Source organism: Arachis ipaensis, chromosome B1 (genome assembly GCF_059453495.1).
Source record: "Arachis ipaensis isolate K30076 ecotype BB chromosome B1, ASM5945349v1, whole genome shotgun sequence".
NCBI lineage: Eukaryota > Viridiplantae > Streptophyta > Magnoliopsida > Fabales > Fabaceae > Arachis > Arachis ipaensis.
Window position 1 is genome coordinate 87673826 of NC_142436.1, and position 9539 is coordinate 87683364.

Consider the following 9539-nt stretch of genomic DNA (forward strand, 5'->3'; position numbering starts at 1 on the left):
ATGTGCCTATTGAGATTCATGAATGTGCTCTCTTGTTTGCTCCATCCTTTTCTTAGTGATGGGCTTGTGAGATGAATCTTTCCATCTCCCATGGCTCAGAGGTGGAAGCATTTGTCTTCCCTTTCCTCTTTCTTGAGGTTTCTCTGGCCTTAGGTGCCATTAATGGTAATGAAAAAATAAAAAGCTTATGCTTTTACCACACCAAACTTAGAATATTGCTCGCCCTCGAGCAAGAGAAGAAAGAATAGATGAAGAAGAAGAAGATATGGAGGAGATAGAGGGATGTGTGTATGGATGTGAGTGGTGAATGGAAAAATAGAAGGGATGACCATGAATGGAGAGAGAGAGGGTGAGGTGGGTGGGGATCCTGTGAGATTCACAGATCCTGAGATGATCCTGTGGGGTCCACAGATCCTGAGATGATCTTGTGGGGTCCACAGATCCTGAGGTGTTCAAGGAATTACAACCTTGTACTAAATTAGGCATGTAAAATGCCCTTGCACACAACTCTGGGCGTTCAGCGCCAGGTTGGTGCCCATTTTGGGCGTTCAACGCCCATTTGTTGCCCATTTCTGGCGTTGAACGCCAGAACCATGCTTGTTCTGGGCGTTCAGCGCCAGCTCTTCTCCAGGGTGCAATTCTGGCGTTCAGCGCCCAGATGCTGCCCATTTTGGGTGTTCAGCGCCCAGATACTGCCCATTTTGGGCGTTCAGCGCCAGAACCATGCTCTGTTCTAGCGTTGAACGCCAGGCAGGTGCTTCCTCCAGGGTGTGATTTTTCTTCTGCTGTTTTTGATTCCGTTTTCAATTTTTATATTTATTTTGTGACTCCTCATGATCATGAACCTATAAAGACATATAACTAAGAAAAATATAGTTAGATAAATAGAAATTGGGTTGCCTCCCAACAAGCGCTTCTTTAATGTCAATAGCTTGACAGTGGGCTCTCATGGAGCCTCACAGATGTTCAGAGCATTGTTGAGACTTCCCTAACACCAAACTTAGAGTTTGGATATGAGAGTTCAACACCAAACTTAGAGTTTGGTTGTGGCCTCCCAACACCAAACTTAGAGTCAGACTGTGGGGGCTTTAGTTGACTCTACTTTGAGAGAAACTTTTTCTGCTTCCTCTCTATGGATGCAGAGAGAGATCCTTGAGTTGTAAACACAAGGTTGTCCTTATTTAATTGAAGGATCAATTCTCCTCTGTCCACATCAATCACGGCTCTTGCTGTGGCTAGGAAAGGTCTTCCTAGGATGATGGATTCATCCTCTTCCTTTCCAGTATCCAGGACTATGAAATCAGCAGGGATGTAAAGGCCTTCAACCTTTACTAACACGTCCTCTACTTGTCCATAAGCCTATTTTCTTGAATTATCTGCCATCTCTAATGAGATTTTAGCAGCTTGCACCCCATAGATTCCCAGTTTCTCTATTACAGAGAGGGGCATGAGGTTTATCCCTGAACCAAGGTCACACAGAGCCTTAAAGATCATGGTGCCTATGGTACAAGGTATTATGAAATTTCCAGGATCCTGTCTCTTTTGAGGCAATGTCAGTTGATCCAAATCACTTAGTTCATTGGTGAACAAGGGAGGTTCATCTTCCCAAGTCTCAATACCAAATAATTTGGCATTCAGCTTCATGATTGCACCAAGAAACTTGGCAGTTTGCTCTTTAGTAACATCCTCATTCTCTTCAGAAGAGGAATACTCATCAGAGCTCATGAATGGCTTAAGGAGGTTCAATGGAATCTCTATGGTCTCTAGATGAGTCTCAGATTCCTTTGGTTCCTCAGAGAGAAACTCCTTATTGATCACTGGGCGTCCCAGGAGGTCTTCCTCCTTGGGATTCACGTCCTCCTCTCCCTCATTGGGTTCGGCCATTTTGGTTATGTCATTGGCCTTGCACTCTCCTTTTGGATTTTCTTCTGTATTGCTTGGGAGAGTGCTAGGAGGGATTTCAGTGATCCTTTTACTCAGCTGGCCCACTTGTGCTTCCAAATTTCTAATGGAAGACCTTGTTTCATTCATGAAACTTACAGTGGCCTTAGATAGATCAGAGACTAAGTTTGCTAAATTAGAAGCATTTTGTTTAGGGTTCTCTGTCTGTTGCTGAGTGGATGATGGAAAAGGTTTATTATTGTTAAACCTGTTTCTTCCACCATTATTAAAGCCTTGTTGAGGACTTTGATCCTTCCATGAGAGATTTGGATGATTTCTCCATGATGGATTATAGGTGTTTCCATAAGGTTCACCTAAGTAATTCACCTCTGCTATTGCAGGGTTTTCAGGATCATAAGCTTCTTCTTCATAGGAAGCCTCTTGAGTACTGTTGGATGCAGCTTGCACTCCATTCAGACTCTGAGAAATCATATTGACTTGCTGAGTCAATATTTTGTTCTGAGCCAATATGGCATTCAGAGTATCAACTTCAAGAACTCCCTTCTTCATAGGCGTCCCATTATTCACAGGATTCCTTTCAGAAGTGTACATGAACTGGTTATTTGCAACCATGTCAATGAGTTCTTGAGCTTCTGCAGGCATTTTCTTTAGGTGAATGGATCCACCTGCAGAAGTATCCAATGACATCTTTGATAGCTCAGATAAACCATCATAGAATATATCCAGGATGGTCCATTCTGAAAGCATGTCAGAAGGACACTTTTTGGTCAACTGTTTGTATCTTTCCCAAGCTTCATAGAGGGATTCACCTTCTTTCTGTCTGAAGGTTTGAACATCCACTCTAAGCTTGCTCAGCTTTTGAGGAGGAAAGAACTTGGCTAAGAAAGCCGTGACCAGCTTATCCCAAGAGTTCAGGCTGTCTTTGGGTTGAGAGTCTAACCACACTCTAGCTCTGTCTCTTACAGCAAAAGGGAAAAGCATGAGCCTGTAGACTTCAGGATCTACTCCATTAGTCTTAACAGTATCACATATCTGCAAAAATTCAGTTAAGAACTGAAAAGGATCTTCAGATGGAAGTCCATAAAACTTGCAGTTCTGCTGCATCAGAGAAACTAGCTGAGGTTTCAGCTCAAAGTTGTTTGCTCCAATGGCAAGAATGGAGATGCTTCTTCCATGTAAATTGGAATTAGGTGCAGTAAAGTCACCAAGCATTCTCCTTGCATTATTGTTGTTGGGTTCGGCTGCCATCTCCTTTACTTGTTCGAAATTTTCAATAAGGTTGTCTCTGGATTGTTGTAATTTAGCTTCTCTTAGTTTCCTCTTCAGAGTCCTTTCAGGTTCTGGATCAGCTTTAACAAGAATGCCTTTTTCTTTGTCCCTGCTCATAAGAAAGAGAAGAGAAAAAGAAAAGAAGAGGAATCCTCTATGTCACAGTAAAGAGGTTCCTTATTGTTAGTAGAAGAAGAGAAGAAGAAGAAAAAATTCGAACACAGATAGAAGAGGGGGGTTCGAATTTGGTGAGTGATGTGAGGAAGAGGTGTTAGTAGATGAATAAATAAATAGCATAAGATGAGAGAGGGAGAGGATTTTCGAAAATAATTTTTGAAAAAGAGTTAGTAATTTTCGAAAATAGTTTTTGAAAAATGTTAGTAATTTTCGAAAATTAAGATTTTAAAAATTGAAATAATTAGTTAATTAAAAAGATATTTTGAAAAAGAGGGAAGATATTTTCGAAAATTAGAGAGGGAGAGTTAGTTAGGTGGTTTTGAAAAAGATAAGAAACAAACAAAAAGTTAGTTGGTTAGTTGCAACAAATTTTGAAAAGATAAGAAGTTAGGAAGTTAGAAAAGATATTTTGAAATCAAATTTTTGAAAAAGATAAGATGAGAAGATATTTTTGAAAAGATATGATTGAAATTAGTTTTGAAAAAGATTTTATTTTTAAAATCACAATTAATGACTTGATTCATAAGAAATCACAAGATATGATTCTAGAACTTAAAGTTTGAATCTTTCTTAACAAGTAAGTAATAAACTTGAAATTTTTTAATCAAAACATTAATTGGTGATGTTATTTTCGAAAACTATGTGATAAAGATAAGAAAAAGATTTTTGAAAAACATTTTTATAATTTTCGAAAATAACTTAGAAATCTTTAATGCTTAGGCACTAAGAATTCAAGAATGCATATGAAAAACAAGAAAAGACACAAAACATGCAAATGCAAAGATCAAACAAGAAGACTTACCAAGAATAACTTGAAGATCATGAAGAACACTATGAATGCATGAGTTTTTTCAAAAAATGCAAGATGCACATGCAATTGACACCAAACTTATAACATGACTCAAGACTCAAACAAGAACACAAAAATATTTTTGATTTTTATGATTTTCTAATTTTTTTTGTAATTTTTTTTCGAAAATTAATTGAAAAACAAAAATAAGGATTTCAAAATCTTTAATATGAATTCCAGGAATCTTGTGCTCTTTAGTCTAAAGCTCCAATCAAAGGGTCAGACATGGCTTAATAGCCATTCAAGCTTTAGAATGGATTTGCATCCATTGAGGTGATTAGTTGAAGACCAATCCCAAAGGAGTTTGGGTATGGCTTTTCAGCCAGATAGGATTCAACATGTTACCATGAAACTCTAGAATTCATTCTTGAAAGTTTTGAAGCCATAGAATAATTTATTTTTGAAAACATTATTTTTATTATATTTTTGAAAACTTTTTTTTATTTTAAGATTTTTTCGAAAACAAAGGAGAAATTTTTGAAAAATTTTTGAAAAATTTTTGAAAACAAAACAAAAAGAAAATTACCTAATCTGAGCAACAAGATGAACCGTTAGTTGTCCAAACTTGAACAATCCCCGGTAACGGCGCCAAAAACTTGGTGGACGAAATTGTGATTACACTTTGATTATGTAAAATTCATTGCACTTTCTTTCCCTGGCAATGGCGCCAAAAACATGATGCCAATACCATGGTTCACAACTTCGCACAACTAACCAGCAAGTGCACTGGGTCATCCAAGTAATACCTTACATGAGTAAGGGTCGAATCCCACGGAGATTGTTGGTATGAAGCAAGCTATAGTCACTTTGTAAATCTCAGTCAGGCAGATATAAAATAGTAATGGGGTTTTCGAAAATAATACTAAAATAAGGATAGAAATACTGATGTAATTCATTGGTTAGAATTTCAGATAAGCGTGTAGAGATGCTTTCGTTCCTCTGAACCTCTACTTTCCTGCTGTCTTCATCCAATCAATCTTACTCCTTTCTATGGCTGGCTTTATGTAAGGATGTCACCGGTGCCAATGGCTACTTTCGATCTCTCTCGGGAAAATGATCCAAATGCTCTGTCACAGCAAGGCTAATCATCTGGAGGCATCACCTTTGTCGTTGGTTGCATCCTATTCCTCCCTGTGAAAATGGTCCGATGCGCTGTCACTGCATGGCTAATCATCTGGAGGTTCTCGATCATGCTGGAATAGGATTTACTATCCTTTTGCGTCTGTCACTACGCCCAGCACTCGCGAGTTTGAAGCTCGTCACAGTCATTCAATCCCAGAATCCTACTCGGAATACCACGGACAAGGTTTAAACTTTCCGGATTCTCATGAATGCCACCATCAATCTAGCTTATACCACGAAGATCCCAATATCTCGGACTCGGTCCCCTGTATTAGTAATCTAAGAGATACTCGTTCAATCGAAGGTAGAACGGGAGTGGTTGTCAGGCACGCATTCATAGGGAATGATGATGATTGTCACGTTCATCACATTCAGGTTGAAGTGCGAATGAATATCTTAGAAGTGGAATAAGTTGAATTGAATAGAAAATAGTAGTACTTTGCATTAATCTTTGAGGAACAGCAGAGCTCCACACCTTAATCTATGGAGTGTAGAAGCTCTACCATTGAAAATACATAAGTGAAGGTCCAGGCATGGCCGAGAGGCCAGCCCTCAAAACGTGATCAATAGATCAAAAGATAATCCAAAGATGTCTAATACAATAGTAAAAGGTCCTATTTATAATAAACTAGCTACTAGGGTTTACAGAAGTAAGTAATTGATGCATAAATCCACTTCCGGGGCCCACTTGGTGTGTGCTTGGGCTGAGCTTGAGTGTTACACGTGTAGAGGTCATTCCTGGAGTAGAACGCCAGTTTTGGTGCCAGTTTGGGCGTTGAACTCCACTTTGCAACTTGTTTCTGGCGCTGGACGCCAGAATTGGGCAGAGAACTCGCGTTGAACGCCAGTTTGCATCATCTAAACTTGGGCAAAGTATGGACTATTATACATTTCTGGTAAGCCCTGGATGTATACTTTCCAACTCAATTGAAAGCGCGCCATTTCGAGTTCTGTAGCTCCAGAAAATCCACTTTGAGTGCAGGGAGGTCAGAATCCAACAGCATCAACAGTCCTTCTTTAACCTCTGAATTTGATTTTTGCTCAAGTCCCTCAATTTCAGCCAGAAAATACCTGAAATCACAGAAAAACACACAAACTCATAGTAAAGTCCAGAAATGTGAATTTAACATAAAAACTAATGAAAACATCCCTAAAAGTAACTAGATTCTACTAAAAACATACTAAAAACAATGCCAAAAAGCGTATAAATTATCCGCTCATCAATAGGCCACAACCAAACTCTAAGTTTGATGTTGAACCCCCATATCCAAACACTAACTTTGGTGTTGGAAAGTCTCAACAATGCTCTGAACATCTGTGAAGCTCCATGAGAGCTCACTGTCAAGCTATTGACATTAAAGAAGCGCTTGTTGGGAGGCAACCCAATTTTTATTTATCTAATTTTATTTTCATTCTTATTGTTCTTTCATGTTTTATTAGGTTCATGATCATGTGGAGTCATAAAAGAAATAGAAAAATTAAAAACAGAATCAAAAATAGCAGAAGAAAAATCACACCCTGGATGAAGGGCTTACTGGCGTTTAAACGCCAGTAAGGAGCATCTGGCTGGCGTTCAACGCCAGAACAGAGCATGGATCTCGCGTTGAACGCCAGAAACAAGCAGCATCCTAGAGTTCAGACGCCGGGAATGCACACTGAGGAAAGCTGGCGCTGAACGCCAGAAACATGCTGCATTTGGGCGTTGAACGCCCAGAACAAGCATCAATTCGGCGTTTAGACGCCAAAATTGCATGCAAAGGCATTTTACATGCCTCAATGGTGCAGGGATGTAAATCCTTGACACCTCAGGATCTGTGGACCCCACAGGATCATCTCAGCATCTGTGGACCCCACAGGATCCCCACCTACCTCCACTCATACTCTCCCCTCTTCTCATTCATCCTCTCTTCCTAATAAACAGCTTTCCCCAAAACCCTTCACCAATCACCTCAATCTCTCTCTTCCCTATTACCTATTCACCACTCACATCCATCCATTCTTCCCCATAAACCTACCTCATAAACCCCACCTACCTTCAAAATTCAAAATCACTTTCCCACCCAAACCCACCCCATATGGCCGAACCTTAACCACTCTCCCTCCACTATATAAACCTCTCCATTCTTCTTCGTTCTCACACAACACTACCCTCTCATCCCCTTCTTGGCCGAAACACAACCATCTCTCCCTCTCTTCCATATCTTCTTCTTCTTCTTCTTTTCTTTCTTCTCTTGCTTGAGGGCGAGCAATATTCTAAGTTTGGTGTGGTAAAAGCATAAGCTTTTTGTTTTTCCATTACCATTGATGGCACCTAAGACCGGAGAATCCTCTAGAAAAGGGAAAGGGAAGACAAAAGCTTTCACCTCCGAGTCATGGGAGATGGAAAGATTCATCTCCAAAGCCCATCAAGACCACTTCTATGATGTTGTGGCCAAGAAGAAGGTGATCCCCGAGGTCCCTTTCAAACTCAAGAAAAATGAGTATCCGGAGATCCGACATGAGATCCAAAGAAGAGGTTGGAAAGTTCTAACAAACCCCATCCAACAAGTCAGAATTCTAATGGTTCAAGAGTTCTATGCTAATGCATGGATCACTAGGAACCATGATCAAAGTAAGAACCCGAACCCAAAGAATTATCTCACCATGGTTCGGGGGAAATACTTAGATTTTTGTCCGGAAAATTTGAGGTTGGCGTTCAACTTGCCAATGATGGAAGAGAACGCACGCCCCTACACAAGGAGAGTCAACTTTGATCAAAGGTTGGACCAAGTCCTCATGGACATATGTGTGGAAGGAGCTCAATGGAAGATTGACTCAAAAGGAAAACCGGTTCAACTGAGAAGACTGGACCTTAAGCCTGTAGCTAGAGGATGGTTGGAGTTCATTCAACGCTCAATCATTCCCACTAGCAACCGGTCTGAAGCTACTATAGACCGGGCCATCATGATCCATAGCATCATGATTGGAGAAGAGGTGGAAGTTCATGAGATTATACCTCAAGAACTCTACAAGGTGGTTGACAAGTCCTCCACTATGGCAAGGTTAGCCTTTCCTCACCTCATTTGCCATCTATGCAACTCGGATGGGATTGACATAGAGGGAGATATCCTCATTGATAAGGACAAGCCCATCACTAAGAAAAGGATGGAGCCAACAAGAGAGCCTATTCATGGACCTCAAGGGACGCATGAAGAAGCTCATTACCAAGAAATCCCTGAGATGCCTCAAGGGATGCACTTTCCTCCACAGAATTTTTGGGAGCAAATCAACACCTTCCTAGGAGAATTAAGTTCCAACATGGGACAATTAAGGGTGGAACATCAAGTTCACTCCATCATCTTCCATGAAATTAGAGAAGATCAAAGAGCAATGAGGGAGGAACAACAAAGACAAGGAAGAGACATAGAAGAGCTCAAGGACATCATTGGGTCCTCAAGAAGGAAACGCCACCATCACTAAGGTGGACTCATTCCTTGTTCTCAAATTTTCTATTTTTTCGTTTTCTTTATGTTAAGTTCTTATCTATGTTAGTGTCTTATTACATGATCATTAGTATTTAGTAACTTTGTCTTAAATTTGTGAATGTCCTATGAATCCATCACCTCTCTTAAATGAAAAATGTTTTTTAATTCAAAAGAATAAGAAGTACATGAGTTTCGACTTCATCCTTGAACTTAGTTTAATTATTTTGATGTGGTGACAATACTTTTTGTTTTCTGAATGAATGCTTGAACAGTGCATTTGTCTTTTGAAGTTGATGTTTAATGAATGTTAAATATGTTGGCTCTTGAAGAATAAGGAAAAAGGAGAAATGTTATTTGATAATCTGAAAAATCATAAAAATGATTCTTGAAGCAAGAAAAAGCAGTGAATACAAAAGCTTGCAGAAAAAAATGCGAAAAAAAAAAGAAAAAGAAAAAGAAAAAGCAAGCAGAAAAAGCCAAAAGCTCTTTAAACCAAAAGGCAAGGGTAAATAAAAAGGATCCAAGGCTTTGAGCATCAGTGGATATGAGGACCTAAAGGAATAAAATCATGGCCTAAGCGGCTAAACCAAGCTGTCCCTAACCATGTGCTTGTGGCGGGAAGGTGTCAAGTGAAAACTTGAGACTGAGCGGTTAAAGTCAAGGTCCAAAGCAAAAAAAGAGTGTGCTTAAGAACCCTGGACACCTCTAATTGGGGACTTTAGCAAAGCTGAGTCACAATCTGAAAAGGTTCACCC

At 39.7% G+C, this 9539-nt stretch overlaps 1 non-coding gene across 1 annotated transcript; it reads left to right on the forward strand.

The window, feature by feature from the left end:
- The first annotated feature begins 2643 nt into the window (after positions 1-2643).
- LOC148577364 (small nucleolar RNA R71) lies at positions 2644-2751 on the forward strand. Its single transcript, XR_015903704.1, has one exon. It is a non-coding gene; the product is annotated as a small nucleolar RNA R71 (small nucleolar RNA).
- The last annotated feature ends 6788 nt before the right edge of the window (positions 2752-9539 follow it).